We start from the raw sequence: 17,485 nt of genomic DNA, 5'->3' as shown, positions 1-17,485 counted from the left end.
GCTTTGGCTTCAATCTTTTATGAGTGAATTTAGGAGTATTTTGAACCGAGACAACATGATTTGGTGTATGTTTTAAAATGATCACTTTTAATGCTATCTTGAAGAAATACAGAGGGAAAACAGGTACTAAAAGCAGGAATACTCTTTAGAAAGGTCTTAGAATATTCCAGCAAAAGCTGCTGGTGACTTGTACCAGGTGTGGGCAGTGTTGATAGAGATGCGTTAAGATTCTGGGCACACCGTGAGGGCATAGTCAAATAAACCGTAGGAGGGATATAAAGGAATCAGAAGGAATCAGTCACACATAGGAGGGATATGAAGGAATCAGAAGAGTTGATGTCTGGAGATCTAATGTACACAGGGTCGCCATATTTAATGATACTGCATTGGATACTGGAAATCTGCTAAGAGATTAGATTCCAGGAGCTCCTATGCCAGTCTCCAAAATAATATCTCTATGAGAAGGTGGATACGTTAATTAGCTTGACTGTAGTAATCATTTCACTGTATACATGTATATCAAATCATGTACTGCTTAAAAATACGCAATTTTTATTTTAAAAAAGACAGAAGTCCTAACAACATTTCGTATACTGGTTTGAATAATTCAGTGAGAGACAAATTGATAAACCCAGAGAAAAAGGAGTTTTTCTCAAACAAGAGAAAGTGGATCTATGCGTAAGAAGAGATGCCGATCTCAGCTGGATGCAAGAAAAATTTATCCAGGAGAGAAGGTAGAAAGAGTGGGCTCAGATGCAGGTGGTGACTTGCTTCTCAAAGTTTGTTTTTTTAACTGCCTTCAAATTTTTAGAGGAGCAGGAAACATGATGCCATCTGAAGGTAGGAGTAGAGAGTCTGAAGGAAAGCTGAAATCCTTAAATCCTCACCTGGTAGTGTGAGAGAGAAGTGCTGTGGAAAGACCACGGGATAGCCAGGGAACATCAAGTGCCCATCTGAAGTTACCGACCACAAATTAAAACAGAGAGCATCATTATGGTTCCATATATTATATATATTTCCATATATATTAACCAAGTTCATCATATTCATCTGTGAGGCCACAGACAACAATAAGGAAAAAGTTACACTTAAAAGACTCGTGGCTTCTTCAGAAGAACATGGTAGACGAATGAAGGAATAAACCAACCTACGTTATTTACATGGGAGTGATTATAATGATGCCCATGGATTTTAAGCCTGGAAATTTAGGGAATTTCGAATATGAAGGGTATTTGCGATTTCTGGGCTGATAGGGCGTGACAAGCAAAATAGAAGTTATGATGCAATTGAATTTGTGAAGGTGAGCTGCCAGAGAAAGTTTACTGGAAGTTTAGCAGAAGATGAATGGAGAGCGAAATGTTTGAAACAGGTTATGCTGGGGTTCCCATTATTAGTAATGAAGAGCTGGATTGTGACCAGCTCCTCATTACGTTTAGGGTAGGTTGGAGGACACACTCTTTAGTGGAGAAGAGTGAAGGAAATGAGAAACCAGTGGAAGGCTTCTCTAACTGGATACGGAACACACCCACACACTCACATGCGTGTTCTTACACACACAGCTACTCACACAATTCTTCCAGGAGGGCCGGCGTGGCTGGGAGCTTGGAACTGACCAGTCTTATATAGTGTAGTTGAACTTCAGTGTCTTTATGAAGAGGCAGCATGCAAAAGAAAGAGAATTCTTACACCCCGCATGCCCAGTTAAGAAGGTTGCATGGGAGAGGGGCGTGGTGGCAGGGAAAGCCTCAGTGGGTAAAAGTCCATCACAATGAAAGTAAGAAGTGCAAGTTCACAAAAGTGGTTGCGGGGAATTGAGATCCTGAGGGAGGAAGAACATGAAAAGGTTTCAGAAGCTGAGGAAGGGTGAAGGGCGGGCACCATGGACACATGTGAAGGTTACAGTCTGAGAATGAAGGGCTCACTGAGGACCCTCAGTGTCCTAGGGTCGTTGACATGAGCAGAAAATAGGGCGAGATGAACTCAGTTTTGGAACTGAGTTTTACCATCTGGAAGATGATGGAGCAGCTGTGTGTACTAAGAGGGCAACTGGCAGGTGGCAGTTCTTCCCAAAGCAGGTGAATTTCTAGGACTGCTGCTTGACTGTTGCTTATAGAATTATGGAGTGCAAAAATCACTTCATTATTTCTAGTTCTCACATCTCTACTTCGTATTACTACTCATTCTTCTTAGATTTAGAAACTTAAGAGTTTTTCAGGTTTAATGTATATATATTTATTATTTTTTAAGGTTTGTTTATTTATTTTGAGAGAGAGAGAGAGAGGGAGAGAGAGAATCCCAAGCAGGCTCCATGCTGTCAGCACAGAGCCCAACTCAGGGTTCTATCTCACCAACTATGAGATCGCGACCTGAGCCAAAATCAAGAGTTGGTTGCTTAACTGATGGAGCCACCCAGGCACCCCAATATCTACATTTTTAAAACATATATATTTAAATTTATATTTAAATTTAAATGTATACACACACACACACACACACACACACATATGGTGGGTAAGAAAATTACAACTGTACTTTAGAAATAATTAACATCTTTAAAATATTTAGTTTTTCCTTCCAGTGTCCTACTAAACGTTCCTAGTCATTTTCCCCTTTTGTAATAGGACATTGCAAAATGTAAGCCAATTTACCTGTAAGTATAGTATAAGTTACAAAATGTTTCACTTTCAGTAACGACACATGAATACGGTTTCAGCCCAGGTTCTTCCTAGAATACCACCTGGGATATCACTGAGAATTTCACCTCCCTTAGCAGCTCCCAAAGGAGGTTTTCACCCACAACGTGCAGCCGGTTGTATTCCACAATCTGCTGGGCATACATGGGGGGAATGACCAGCTCTGGCTGCCTGTGTACCAGTTACACCAATACTCGGCGGGATTATGGGAGAAGATTTCCAAAGTATTTTTACTTTTAGATGCATAGTTTCTTCACCCTTAACAGTCACCCTGGCATAGAATAGGTCAATGTCTGCTAACTAAAAAAATCAAACAAACAAACAAAAAAAACTAGGAGCGTTTCTAGAGAAATAAACTAATTTTCTTCTCTGAGAGTTTGTTCTCACAAGCATGATTGTCCCAAGGGTCTGGGCTGAAGTCCCTGTATTCTCTCTGATTTATTTTACAATTCTTAATACAGCCTACTAACAAAATTCGACTTCCTTTAAAATCACTGCATAAAATATGATAATGAAAATGAATATTTATAAAATTCAATAGCATATTTTAAGGCAAAAAGACATAAACTACACCTGACAGTAACTGACATTTGAAATAATTTTCATGTTTAGATGGTGTTGGTCTCTTTGCAATTTTTGTCATTTGCCATCTTTTTCGAAAAATTAAATTATCCAAATGGTTATCATTCCAAAATTAGGTACTGGATGTTATCTTCTGCTATAAATTTTTGATAACATATTAAATTAATCACAATTGCTCTTTATGAATGGTGAATGATAAAAACATACATATAAGCAGAACACTTAATTATCCTCTTTTTCATATGTAGTGGCTGTGTCTTTTATAAAATTATAAATAACAACCTACAACTATTTCTAAACAATTTTCTGATTTTCTAAAATAAAATAAAATAAAATAAAATAAAATAAAATAAAGTAAAGTAAAGTAAAGTAAAGTAAAGTAAAGTAAAGTAAAATAAGACAAAATAAAATACTTTGACCAGGACTCTTTGGAAGAAATGCCTGATGAGCTGACTTGAGCAGGGCAGATAAAAGATGATAGTGGAAGGGGGGTGGGGGTGCCTAGGTGGCTCAGTCGGTTAAGCGACCGACTTCAGCTCAGGTCATGATCTCACGGTCTGTGAGTTTGAGCACCGCGTCAGTCTCTGTGCTGACAGCTCAGAGCCTGGAGCCTGCTTCAGATTATGTGTCTCCCTCTCTCTCTGCCCCACTCTCACTTGTGCTTGGTCTCTGAAAAATGAATAAATGTTTAAAAAAATTTTTTTAAAAAGATATGATACTGGTTTATTCTGTTATGTCAAAAGATAATTTGGTGTCCCTCAGAAAGGACGGGGTTATGCCAAAGGGACACAGGATGGAGCCAGATCTGGGTCAATGTAAACAACCCAGAAAAATTAATTATAATAATAGATTATAAACTATTTAACATTTTGAAATCCATGAACCTACAGCTATAATAAATATTTAAATACATTTAAATAAAAGATTTAAGGATGCTTACTTATAGTAAAATGTGACTGCCAACAAGAAAATTCATAGAGGATACTTGAAATAGGAAAACATTACTTTGTGACATCATTGTGAAGGTTGGCTCAAACCCATGAATGAATGCTAAGTTCAAAGGAACATTTTGGTGCGGATATGTGGATGATCTTACAGTGTCTTTCCTCAGACTGTTAGTTATATGGAAAAAAAAAACCTCAAAACTCTCTAGTGGGTAAATCTAACATTTGACCTGATGATAAAAATTAACATCATCAATGATAAATAGATGGGCATCAGATGCCTCGAGGTATGCTATGCTGAAAAGAACACAACATGGCTTAGGAGTATACAAACCTGTAATGCATAACCTACATTTAAACATGAGGAAACATCGGTCAAACTCCCAATAACATTTTATTTTAAAAAAATAAAGAAGGGGGAGCCTGTGTGGCTAAGTCGGTTAAGCATCGGACTTGGGCTCAGGTCACGATCTCGCAGTTCATAAGTTCAAGCCCCTCCCATGTTGGGCTCTTCACTGACAGCTCAGAGCCTGGGAGTCTGCTTTGGATTCTGTGTCTCTCTCTCTGCCCCTTCCCCGCTCACACTCTGTCTCTCTCTCAAAAATAAATAGATATTAAAAAAATAAAATAAAATAAACGAAGCATGATTAGATTTTAAATAATACCAGAAAAGATAAAGAAAAACTTTGGGAATGGTTCAGACTAAAAACACTATAGACAGATGGCAGTTAAATGCAATATGTAATCCTAGATTGGATCCTGTCTTGGAGGGAAAAAAAAAAAAGCTACGAAGGAAATTACAGGTTTAATTGGGAAAAAAAAGAAATATGGATGGTGGATTAAATATTCTATTCGGCACCTGGGTGGTTCAGTTGGTTGAGCATCTGACTTCAGATCAGGTCATGATCTTGTGGTTCGTGAGTTCGAGCCCCACATCAGGCTCTCTGCTGTTGGCGTTGAGCCCCCTTCAGGTCCTCTGTCTCCCTCTCTCTGTGTCCCTCCCCCACTTACGCTTTCTCAAAAATAAATCAACATTAAAAAAGTTTTTAGTAAAATAAAATACCTTATCAATACTACAATTATTGAGTGGATATATATATATTGTAGTTATGTAACAAAATACCCCTACTCCAAATATACACTGAAGTGTTTGGAGGTAAAGGGCCAGGATACATGCAACTTAAACTAGAGTGGTTCAGAAAAAATAGATGCGTTTGTATTTTTTAAAATTAAAAAAAATATTTTTTTTTGAGATAGAGAGATAGAGAGAGAGAGAGAAGAGGAGCAGAGAGAGGGAGACACAGAATCTGAAGTAGGCTCCAGGCTCTGAGCTGTCAGCACAGAGCCTGACACAGGGCTCTAACTTGTGAACCTTGAGATCATGACCTGAGCTGAAGTCGGCCGCTTAACCTACTGAGCCACAGAGGCGGCCTTGTATTCATATTTATATAAACATGCAGACATAAAGACACACGTATAAATGAAGGTGAGAAGGAGAGTACAGATAATAAAGCACACAGTAAGATTATAATCGTTGAATGGGGGTTACGTGTATATGGCTGTATGACCTAGTCTTATTCTTGCAACTTTACTATTAGTTTAAAATTCTTTGAGCATAAAATGTTACAAAATGTTTTTAAGTGACTTTCGCATGTGCCCTCACAGAGGCATTAAAATTATGCCAAAAGTTGGAAACCGATATTTCATCTGGAACTATGTATCTTTCCAAACCAGCAAACTTGGCCTTCCAGCAGATCATCTCAGGAAAAAGGAGGACTCGAAGTTGTTGGGTGACATGATTCAGCATTTGTCAATAGGTCAAAGTTCAACTCCATAGTCTTTCCCTTCCTCAGCACGCTCAGAGTATCCCTATCGACAAGCATTAGCAGTTTTTGAATAGTAAACATTTGACATAAAATTATTGAATTTTGCATGTTACATGCAAACACTTTAATTTTATATGATAGTTCCAAATAATATGACCTGAATGTTTCCATCTCCTATGTTCCATTATAATTTTAAAGGCAGATATGCAATATTTTTACCTGAAGTATTTACTTCCCAGTGGGCACCTGCTATCTATCATCGTATTACATAGTGGAAAAGCTCCCTTGTGTACCCTGCCCTCTACTCATGATTTTCCTAGTTAAACTCATTCAGGTCCATTTAAACAGACTCTGAATTGTACTATCATCTTCTAGTTAGCTCTCTGGACCCTCGTCATTTGGATAACAGGTTTTTCTCTTTTCTAAAACATTTCCTCAAGCATGCCTACAACTTTGCATATTAGAAAACTCTACCTGATGATAGTATGTTCCAAAAAAATGTTCAGTTGCAAGCTAGAATCTTCTTTCCTATATAAGTCCAAAGAAGGATTATATTTTTTGCTACAGTTCTGCTTCTTCTGAAAGCTTTTATATCAATAGTTTTACTCTCTTTTTTTGTTATTGTTATTGTTTTTTTTTTTTTAAATCCGATTCCACGCCTCACATTTTTGTGTTTTCTAACACATTGAATAACATGCCTGTGCAAGGTCTATCTGATTGACTGGTTGATTGATTGGAGTTCCTCATTATCCCCATATCCAATTTCCAGTTACCTATTTGCCATAGGTGACTGATTTAATGCATTTGGTATGTATCAGTGAAGTTATGTTCTGGGTAAATAGCATAATGTTTGCTCAACTACTTTTTAAAATCTATGTATGCTTCTTAGCATATATCTAATCTGATATTTTTAACCTCTGAATAGTATCCCACAGTGTATATGTGCCTCATTGTAATTAATTATCCTAACAATGATGGACGCCTGAGTTGCCACTTTCACTACAACCACCACCACAAATATAAAGACCAGTCTTCTGGATGGTTCCTCATGAACCCATGCCAAACTATCTACCCATAGAATGTTAAATATAGTAAACATTGGATTGGGACAACTTGATCTGTGTGCTCTGGAAGATGAGCAAACATTTCTAATACTTGTTAAAGGAGTGATGTCTTGCAACGAGTAGTTCATGACGCCAAACATCACATGATCACAACTGAGCCGATGGTTCTTGCAGTTTGCTTTGTTATATGAGTGCTTTGCATTACAGGCATGTTTCTGGAATGAGTAATGCTTGCATACCAGTGTTTTACTGTAGTTTAACTTGGATCAGCAAGTAACCATGCAATGCAGACTAAGTAAATAAGAGCAAAAGGCTTACCTCCCCCCAGCAAAAATAAATAAATAAAGTGAGGGAAAGAAAGAACATTAAAATTGGAAGCAACTGAAAGTTTTTCCCCAGAAATTAATATTCGAACAATGTATTGTCAAAAACAATGTTCAGTTGTGAGCACAACCCGCAAATCAGAAGTTCAGTCACAATTCAAAAACCTGAAATCAGCTTTATGACTGTAAAAACTATTTTTAAAAGTCTCATTTAGCAAATACTAATGATTAGGTAAAAATTAACTTACTTAGCAAATACTAATGAAAAATCAATTACCTCTGGATTAAATGTCTATTGAAGACATCAGTAAAAATGTCTACACCTTTATGGAATGGTATGGTGGTTATAATTTTACTGTAAAATTTATTTTAAACTTTTTAATGTTTATTTTTGAGAGAGAGAGAGAGCACAAGCGGGGAAGGGGCAGAGAGAGGGGGAGACACAGAATCTGAAGCAGGCTCCAGGCTCTGAGCTCAGCACACAGGCCCCAACTGCGAGATCATGACCTGAGTTGAAGTCGGATGCTTAACTGGCTGAGCCACCCAGGCGCCCCTGTAAAATTTATTTTAATGGCAAACCTATATATATATATATATTTCTATTCACAGAAATTAAAAAAAGTAAGTTCTCAATTTGTAGAGAAATCAACTTTAAGTATGCTTAATCATAAAAATAAATGGATAAAAATGTAAAAGTATAGTGTGAACACTGTTTGTTAATGTCAACATTGGTTTTTACTTTCCAGAATGTCATTTAAACCTAAAAATTCTATCAGATAATGTGTAGATACCTATACATTTTGCACGTCACCATATAATATGCATATTCTACCCATTATAAACACTATGGTGGACATTTTTAAATTGTCCTATATAATTCCCACACAATTATGCTGCACTGACATATTGGAATAGTATGTGTGGTGACTCAAAAATGTCTAGTTATGGCTGCAAGAAAAAGAAAAAAAAACACTTTACCAAACTTGTCAGAAATATTTTTTATGAGATTCATAAAAAATGAAGAGTTTGACATCTACCCATAAATTTTAGAAAGGGCACAAAATATTTCTCAAAAGTAAAATTGTCTTTTCTCCTAGAAGTGCATAGACACTTTTGGATATCCAAAAAGGAAAAGGCAATTAGGAGCAAGAAAGGGTCTTTTTCTTAAAGTAAATAACAAACTTACCCAATGTCTTCTCTTTTGGTGACCTTATCTGATGGGTGGAAGCCACTTTTAGATTTATTTAAAATATGATTTAAAAATATTCAAGTAGAACATATATATATTACTTGAATTATTACTATGAATATATATATTCAAGTCATATATATATATATATATATATATATATATATATATATACACACACATATGTATATATATGTATACATATAACATAAATGTTAGGTGTGAAAAATAACATGACAAACAATTTTGAACCATTTACCAAGCTAAAGAATAGGACATCACCATACATTAGCTAGTTGTATAGCATTCTGTAATCATATGTTCCTTCATCCCCCAAACTGTCACTATTTTGTGTTTATTATTCTCTTGCTTTTCCCAATGGTTTAACTCTATGTGTATTGCTTTATGCAATGTACTGTCTGGTTTTTAGCCTTATGCAAATATTATTGTATGTTTTCTTCTATGACTTGTCATTATCTTTCATTAAATTCTCATCAATATGTTTGACAAATTAGCCCGTACTGATTATTTTTGCATATTTAGTACAATTTGTACTATGTTGGTTAATAAAGAATGAACATCTGTTCAAATCTGTACTTTTCGTTTTTGAAATATTCGGATTTTTTTCTTTGTTTTTGTAGGGACCTTTTTTATTCCTATTGATTTATAGGAAATGTTTATTCCAATGCCTCAATAGATGACTTGTCAAAACACACTCATGTGAAACATAGATCTTACTCAACATAAACATTACTAATAAGTCATGGGATACAAGCCAGAAGCAAACACAGACCCAACATCCTTCACCTAAGGGAGACCAATCCATCAGGCGCAGGGTCCAAATAATGTCCATTTCTCCCATGCTGTGACACCTTTCGGTTTTCCAGTGACAGGTGAATATAGAATACTGCTGGTGAAATGTTTTCAAAGAGATCTTGTTTGGTTTGGAGGGCTTCCTAGTTTTACACTACATCAATCCAACAGATAGGAAATATATATGTGACTGAACATCCGTTGTCCACACAGCCAAATCCACAAATTCCATAAAACTCCCCTCCCAAATCCATAAATTATGTTTTTTTTATAACAGACAATCTAGTCAGACCAGGTATCACATCATAAAAAGGATTTGGTTTTTCGGTTTTTTGTTTGTTTTATTTTATTTTTGCTTTTAGGTAAAATTTGCCAAGCGATACCATTCTACTAGTAAATGTTACATTTACATGTTTCCACGAGTGTCTGGTCCAGGCTTGTCATTCTCTGTGTCCCACCAGGAAAAGAAGATATCATGGGTTGACTCTTTCCTCCTACTTTACATTTGAGCTTAGCAAGATTTTGACATTCATACGTACTGAAAATATTTCTTCAAGCATTTTGGTAGTGTCTTTTGATGAACAAAAACTCTTACTCTCAATATAGTCGAAACTATCAATCTTTCCCCCTACACACATTTTGTGAACTTAACACCTATGTCTTCTTAAGATGTGAAAGGTTTATTTTCCACATTTGTTAATCTACTTGCAGCTGGATTTATGTATTCTAGCAGAGGAACCCAAGTGTGGGTGCATGGTGAGTTATTTGAAACAGCAGAAGTGAGGACATGAGGTGTGTGACGGCAAGGTGCCGTTGGGTCATTCCACAAGAGGCTCGGAGGACATGGGGACAAGGAGCAAGTTCTGTTGTGCCAGTCGTGCTAGCCGCCATGGCACTGTGACCCTTCATGGAGTGTCCTTCCTCATTAAATCCATATGGCACCCGAGTGCTGTCTCTCTAACAAAGACAGAGGTCTCCTTTCTGGTGTCTGCAAACCTACGACTTCTGTCTCCTTTGGAGGCCATCATTAGCACCAGACAATTAACCATTGGGCAACAAAACATGTCTGCTATAATTCTCAAACTCATGGAGCCCAAAAGACTCATTGGGGATTGAGAAACTCACCAGACTCCTGACCTAATATCATACAGTATGTATTTAAATGTGCTCTCTTCCGAATATCTTACACTTTATATTTTAACTCACAAATCTTAAGCTTATTACTATAGTTAGAGCTGGACTGGATGCAATAGTGTTGGCATTCCATAATGGAAACATATGTGCTATTTTAGAGTGTTCTTATGTTACTCAAAATAATGCACTTGAAAACCTTCATAAAGCATTGTGCTTGTTCAGCTAAGGTCCACTCATTACCATTTACAAATGATCTGCATCCGAATTCCTGCCAAATATTTCTGTCTCCCTGAGCCTGTCTCCAACTGTGCTGCACAATAACACTGCTTTTATAATTAAATATTCTCCTGGAAACATCAGCTAAAGGGCATTAATATTTAATTACTTCATGCCCTATATTTTGTATGTTACAAAAGCACTATAGGAGTCCAAGAGGTTATTTTTTTCTTCACTGGAATCTCAACTGAACTTCCAAAGCTATCTCTTTTTTTCATAGCTTGGACTCGCTTACTTCTTCTGTTAAACCCTTCCGTTATTTTGACATTTTCTTGTAAATCAGAACTACACTTCCCCTCCTAGACAAGTTCTTTACCGAAGTGCAAGAAACTGTTTTACTTTTCTCATTTCTCACTCGACTCACCAGCAACCCTCATTTGTTCTTTTCAGACAAAACAGTTCCCCACCCAATCGACCCAAGGACAGGCTGCCTGCAATACGGCCTGTGCCTTCCGACACAGCCTCTCCTCCGGCACCCAGAGATGCGGTGAAGCCATCGCAAGGAAGGGAGCTCCTTGCACCCACCTCATATCCCAGGAAGACGTGTCGGAACCACTGCAACTACATTTGATTAAACACCTGATTCCCGGGTGGCTCCTACGTGCAAAGCGTGTGCCTTTGATGTCTCTGCTCATGCCCAGTGTTGGTATTTGTGGCCCAAGGGGCACATTTCAAGGGATTACATCTAATATCTGTAGCCCAGCATCAGGGAGAAGGATGAGTCCTGTCAATTCCTCCCGGGCACTAAGAGGGATATACTTGGTTATTAATTTAGGTAATTGTCACGTCAAGTAGTGTCCACGCGTCCATTTTCACTTCAGAGAAAGCTGTAGTAGAGGAAAATGTACTTGTAATGACAACTTGAAATTGAGAAACAAAAAGAACCTTGTTAACTAGTTGGAACAGAGATAGAAATAAACTTCATGAAAAGTGAGCGTAAGCTTTCCAGATAGAAGATTTTGGCATTAGGGCATTTATTCGCCACGAAGTCAAATAAGAGACCTGAGAAACTTCACTTCCGATAAAACGTGTTGACAGTAGTAACTTTAAATTGTTATTTGTGGAAAGCACCTTTCAGTCATGGAGACTCAATCAGAGGAAAGACTATCTTTTTTTTTTAATGTTTATTTTATTTCTTTTGAGAGGGAGAGTAAGAGAGAGAGTGAGCAGGGGAGGGACAGAGAGTGAGAGAGGGAGAGAGAGGATCCCAAGCAGACTCTGCATTGCTGACAGCAACATGAGGCTCGAACTCAGGAACCATGAGATATGACCTGAGCTGAAATCAAGAGTCAGACACTTAACCGACTGAGCCACCCAGGCACCCTGAGGAAAGACTATCCTTAAAGGAAGACTGTAGTTGCAACTCTCAAAGCACCAAAATGCAGTTCTTAAAAACGGTGGTATCCCACAGGCAAAGCCAACAAACTCTGAAACAAGGGGCTTCCTACAAGGATAGAATATTCCTTAAACTGCATTTGGCATGACTTCATACCATGAACTAAAAGGGAATATAGAGCTGACTGAGAAAATGTACGCTCCTTTACACCCGGCAGAAATTTCAGGAAATAATACAGAGATCTAGAGTTTTAATTGTGAGAAATCTTGTTACAGTTGGTTTGTCTTGGCTGAGAGAAGTATGACTATAATAACACACACACACACACACACACACACACACACCCCTTAAGATACCAGTAGATGCTTCACTGTGACACAGAGAATTTCTATTAGCTGATACAACTATGCCCATCTTCTCTCCGATAAAGGGATCACCTTTTTCAAAAAAAGAAAAGAAAAAGTCATATTGAATCCATCAAATTATATAGGAAGATAAACTCTGGGGGAAAAAAAGAAATAATTTCCTGGGGGAAAATGCCATAAATTGTCAGATTCAAATTATGGAATGTATTCAAAGATCTTAGTGAAAGTAGCAACATGCTGGGGGCAGAAATGTAACAACTGTGTAAGAGAAGGCGGAGCTGAGGGGGGCATGTGGGACAGGGAGGCTACAGTGTGGACAGTGGTGACTATTGGAAAAGAAAAACAGCAAGAACAGAGTCTTTAACGAAACCAGGACAAAGAAGAATCAAATATACTGAAATCAGAGTAAACCAAACATAGCTAACACACTTTCTTAGAAAGGAACAAGACAATTCTCAATCCGATCAAAGAATGCAAAAAGTAAAGTAATATAGAATAAGGATATCACAATAGAATAAGATCAGACTTTAAAAATAATTGGAGAAAACATTTTAGTAAAATAAAGGCCAAAAATTGTTAGATAGGCTAGGGATTTTTCTTCCGAATAGCACCTAAAAGCTGCTCATGGGGCGCCTGGGTGGCTCAGTCAGTTGAGCTTCCAACTTAGGCTCAGGTCATGTTCTCATGGTCCGTGAGTTTGAGCCCCGCATCAGGCTCTGTGCTGACAGCTCGGAGCCTGGAACCTGCTTTGGATTCTGTGCCTCCTTCTCTCTGACCCTCCCCCATTCATGCTCTGTCTCTCTCTGTCTCAAAAATAAATAAACATTAAAAAAAACTTAAAAAATAAAAGCGGCTCATAAGAAGTAGATATTAAATGTAAAATGCAAGAAAGTTTTTAAAAAGAATGAAACATATACAATGAATACACTAACAAAAAAAGTCAACGTCACTATATTTGTAGTAGACAAGGCAGTCTTGAAGATTAAATAATAATGAGACACAAAGAAGAATATTTCCTTATGACAAAATACTCAATACAAGAAGTTATAATTCAAAATTGATATGTTATGAAATGACCAATGATAAAGGTAAAATTTTAAAAAGGAACAGAGAAATTCAAAATCATATGTGAGATTTTTAACATACTTGTCCCAGGAACAGATAGGACAAGCAGTGGTTTATTTGTTTGTCTTTACCTGGAGTTAATGAGAATTTTTTGGAAGGTTTACACTTAAGGTCCATGATATGTTTAAGTGATAACTGTTGCTTTATATTCAACCTAATAATTTCTTTGTATACACATATGTCAAATTATGGTTGTGGATTATATTAGTTCTTATGGCTTTTCAGTTGATTAACTTGAATAAATATTCTTGATAGGTAATCATAAGGATATATGTATATAGATCTGGTAGACAGATTTTATCAAGTTAAGGATAGTACTATCTTGATAAACATTTGTTTCCTGTTGTAATTCAAGAATGAGTGTTACTTCCAATAAATGGATTTCCAGCAATTATGAAAGTGTTCCTGATTGCTTATGTTTTAAAAATATCTAGTTAAGAACATTAAATGTTTCCATATTTAATCACCTTTCATTTTGAAGAGTAACTCAACTTAGTCATAAGATAATCATCTCTCTTGTTTAACCCAAACATTGTCTGTTGTTTGGATATGATTATACTAATGATCTAGAATGTGTTAACATGATTTGCATGTTTTTATGTTTTTTTATAATTTGAAATTAAAAAGAACAATTGAGATATAAACAGTGGAGTAAAGCCAGTTTTTAAAATGTCTTTACTCTAGTTGAAATATATACATTTCTGGGGCACCTGGGTGGCTCAGTCAGTTAAGCTTCTGACATTGGCTCAGGTCATGATCTCATGGTTCATGAGTTCGGGCCCCGCGTCGGGCTCTGTGCTGACAGCTCGGAGCCCGGACCCTGTTTCAGATTCTGTGTCTCCCTCTCTCTCTGCCCCTCCCCTGCTCTCTCTCTCTCTCTCTCTCTCTCTCAAAAATAAATAAAACATAAAAAAAAAGAAATATATACATCTCTGTACACATTTTCAAATAAATAATTAGCAAAAGATTACCAGGTAGGGGGAGACAGATTGTTTAATAAAAGGACATGGGGCAGTCAAAGAAAGATTACTCGTAGGTATTAGATAAAATGTTGATAGACAAAAGAAAAGACATGAGTAAATTAAGTTATGCACAACTTGGTATATAACTTTGGAATTTAGCCCCTTTTTTTGAAATACAAAGCCTTAAGTCTGCCTGATTTCCATACCTCCACTGGAAAAATTACATACACACACACACACACACACACACACTCCTTAAACTGCAGCATCACAGAAATAGGTAAAAAATATAGGATAATTTGGGAGAAGTAAGGGGAATTCATATATAATCCATCAGCACAACCAAATGGCATGAAAAGCAATGTACGTTTTCCATATTGGGACGGTACGAACACGACTGGTTTGGCATTTATGCAAACATATCAGGGCACGAAGGAAGGAAGGCAAGAAGGTAGGAAGGGAGAGAGGCAGGGACAGATGCACAAGTACCAGGGTGTAAAACTAAGAACAAATCACACCGTGCCCAAAATGAAGAGCATCATCCATCTGTGCTTCATACTAAAGAAAACTTAATATAGGTTTAAATATGAGATAAATAAAGGGTAGAATTTAATGATCCAGAAATTGCAGAGGAGGGAAACACACTAGAGCAAAATGAATAGCATTATAGGAGGAAAAGATAAAAAGGGGATTACACAACAGAGTGAGCACAGCTGAAAACCTCATTAATGACATAGAGGAATGGCCTAAAATAACCACAATTGAATCCATATGAAAATAACAAAGCCTTTGGGCCAATTAGAGAGAAAACCCTAGAATAACAAGACAGACAAAGATAATCTTACCCAAAGATAATTGGGAACCTTGAGGTAGAAAGCCTCACAAAGTCAATGGAACACTTCTCTATAAACATAATAGCATATTTATTTTTTCTAGAAACATAGTGAAACAAAATCACACATTAGAAGACCAATCAACAATCCTAATAAATGGAAAGAGAAAATCAGCTATGCTCTAATTAATTTACTTAATGTGATGAATTAAAAACTCAGATATTCAAGTTTAAAACCTGGGTCACTGACAAGACTGAGGCTTGGGTAATGAGGAAGGCACAACAAACTATTCTCAAAGTTAGCAAGAAACTTAATCTAAAATAAAATGAAGCATTTTTGTTGTTGCTATTGTTTAAATGAACCAGTATTTACGGTGCATGGAGTGGAACACCAAAGTAGCAATTGCATATTTATTTCGTTGTCAACCATGCTGCGTAACAACGCATCAGTGTTATCCCTGTACTGATGAAAGTACTCAATATACGCACAATGAGCTCTGAATAAAATATTTACATTTTAAATGGGCTGTTAAATCAATTTATAAGTGGAGGAACTAAAATGTCAGACAATTAATTATATAGTATAGATACACAAGAGAATCTTTTCAAAAAATTTTTTAACATTTATTTATTTTTGAGAAAGAGACAGAGAGCATGAGGGTGGGGAGGGACAGAGAGAGGGGGAAACACAGAATCCAAAGCTGGTTCCAGGTTCTGAGATGTCACCAAAGAACCCTATGCGGGGCCTGAACCCATGGACCTTGAGATCCTGACCTTAGCCAAAGTCAGACGCTTAACCAACCGAGCCATCCAGGAGCTCCCAGACAATTTTTTAAATGTTAATTCTCACCACTTTATCTACAAATCAGGGCAACCCTAATCAAAATCACAGAATTTTTTTTTTTACAGAAATTGGCAAGTGGATTTAAAAATGTATGTAGAAAGCAAAGAATCAAAACTCAAAACAATTTTGATGCAATAGAATGAAAATTTTTGAAAAAAGAGAATGCCTTAACCTATCTAGTTTCAAACGTATTTCAAACCTGCAGTAAACCAGGACATTTGAAATTGGCCTAAGGTTAAATTTGGAAAAGTATAAGAATTCAGATATCTTCTCCTGTTCAGTAAATTGCCTTTTGTTTTGCTGATGGTTTCCTTTGCTGTGCATTATCTTCGCTTTTTATTTTGATGTAGTCCCAATAGTTTATTTTTATTTTGTTTCCTTTGACTTATAAAACATATCCAGACCAATGTTGCTATAACCAATGTCAGAGAAATTACTGACCGTGTTCTCTTCTAGAATTTTTTATGGTTCCAGGTCTCATATTTAAGTCTTTAATTGACTTTGAATTTATGTTTGTGTATGGTGTCAGAAAGTGGTCCAGTTGTTTTTTGTTTTTTTGTGTTTTTTTGCATGCAACTGTCCACTTTTCCCAGCACCATTTATTGAAGAGACTTTTTTTCCCACTCTATATTCTTGTCTCCTTTGTCATAGATCAACTGACCATATAAGTGTATTTTACTTCTGGCTTCTCTGTTCTGTTCCATTAACCTACATGTCTATTTTTGTGCCAGTACCATATTGTTTTGATTGCCACAGCTTTGTAATATATGTTTAAAGCTGGAATTGTGATAACCTCTAGTTTAGGCCTTCTTTCTTAAGACTGCTTTAACTAAAGGCAACCTACAGAATGAGAGAAGATATTTGCAAATGACATATCCAATAAAGGGTCAGTATCCAAATACATAAAGAACTTACACAGCTCTACACTAAAAGGACAAACAATCCAATTAAAAATGGGCAGAGGAACTGAATAGACATTTTTCCAAAGAAGATATACAGCTGGCCAACAGACACATGAAAAGATGCTCAACATCACTAATTATTGGAGAAACCCAAAACAAAACCACGATGAAATATCACCTCACACCTGCTAAAATGGCTAAAATCAAGAAGACAAAAACAAGAGTTTGTGAGAAGGTGAAGAAAAAGAAACACTTGTGCATTGTTGGTGGGAATT

This window comes from Panthera leo, chromosome D3 (assembly GCF_018350215.1).
Source record: "Panthera leo isolate Ple1 chromosome D3, P.leo_Ple1_pat1.1, whole genome shotgun sequence".
Taxonomy (NCBI): domain Eukaryota; kingdom Metazoa; phylum Chordata; class Mammalia; order Carnivora; family Felidae; genus Panthera; species Panthera leo.
The sequence above is the reverse complement of the archived record's forward strand: the minus strand, read 5'-3'. Positions refer to the sequence as shown.